The following is a 1,708-nucleotide window of genomic DNA, read 5'->3' as shown; positions in this document are numbered from 1 at the left end:
TGCCACCGCGTGTCTCACCCACCGCTGAAGTCTCGACCGACCAGAGCGCTTGCGCTGGCGGGAAACAGGGAGGGAGGACAATACAGGAGGCGACCGATAGGGGGTCGACGGTTGCCGCAGGAGAACGCTGTGGATGCACGCGCTAAAGTGCGTTGCCCCGCGAACAGGGAGTGCGTCCACGTCGAGCGGAGCCTCCTGAAGCCAAGCAGAGTCGTCGACGATGAACGTGAGCGCACCGAGACGGATCTCGCGGCCCTCCACCAAAACTCCGCCGAAAACCATGATGATTCGGGTCGGAAAAAGGTCGCAACTCCTCCGACAAAATGCTAAAACACTGGCCCCACGGTGGGCGCCAACTGTCGTGGTTCTAAGTCTGACAGTAGTGTAGGGGGGTAAGTATGGAGAGGCAAGATCTTAGCTATGGAGAAGTTGTAAGAACGCAAGGTTTACGAGTTCAGGCCCTTCTCAGAGGAAGTAATAGCCCTACGTCTCGGAGCCCGGAGGTGGTCGACTGGATTATTAGAGTATGAATTACAGGGGTGCGAACCCTTTACACTGAGGAGGGGGTGGCTTATATAGAGTCCGCCATACCCCTCCGGCCCTCAGTTATGCAGGGTTTTAAGTACATTAAAGTCAGGCATTACTGGTAACGCCCCTAATAAAGTGCTATGATGACCATAAAAGCTACTTAATGACCGACCGTTAGCGTGCGGAGTGACTTTAGGTCTCCTGGCCGTCGGGTGGTTGCTTCTTGGTCGAGTGGTTGCTTCTTGGTCGAGTGTCTGCTTCTTGGTCGAGTGTCTTCGAGTCCGTCGAGTGAAACACCGCCAAGTCGATTGAAATGTGATTTCTTCTGGAGGTGTCCTTGGGTAGGTCAGTTTGGACAGGTCCATGACCCTACCCTAGGTACATAGCTTCATCACCTAGTGACTTCCTTCAAGTGGCGTCCAAAAGGTGTGTCTTCATCCGGTTGGGCAAACTTGTTCTTCATCTCCGCCATCCTAAAGAGTAGAAAATGGAGAGGAGTTAGAAATGAGAAGAGAAGGGTGACCTAGGGTTTATCTTAGTGGTCGTGTCCTACACTCGGCATGTGCTCTGATACCATCTTGTAGCGACCCGACCTCAGATGGTCAAGTCTCTGTGCTTCTGTGCCATCCCTGGATCGGTAATGCTGACACACACAGTACTCGAAGGATTTATAACAGAGTAGCAATCACACACTTATTACATCGAATGTCTCAAGAGAGAACTTACTACAAAAAATATGGCTAAAGGCCATCTAATACGATAACAGTGGAAGGCTTGGAAGATAAAGTGAGTCCGTCAACTCCAACGGCATAGCTGAGCTGCACGGCACAACCAAACGAACCTTACTCCTCGTCTGAAAAGTCTGCAACATAATACGTTGCAGCCCGAAAATGGGCCAGCACATGGAATATGCTAGCAAAGTAACACGGTAGAGAAAGAACAGGATAATGCTATCACTACATGCATATTTGGCTGGTGGAAAGCTCTATGGTTACAGTTTTGCGAAAAGCCAATTTTTCCCTACAACAAAGGAATAGATTTTAATTTTACTATCATGGTAGTTGAAACATCATTGAGAAGGTTCCTCCAACTCAATCCCAATTAAGGTGATTAACAACCCAACAATATTAGTTAAACATGATGAGATACTTTTGATAACCCAATTACTAGATACTCAAGA

This window comes from Triticum urartu, chromosome 3 (genome assembly GCF_003073215.2).
Source record: "Triticum urartu cultivar G1812 chromosome 3, Tu2.1, whole genome shotgun sequence".
NCBI lineage: Eukaryota > Viridiplantae > Streptophyta > Magnoliopsida > Poales > Poaceae > Triticum > Triticum urartu.
Note: the sequence above shows the minus strand (reverse complement) of the source record.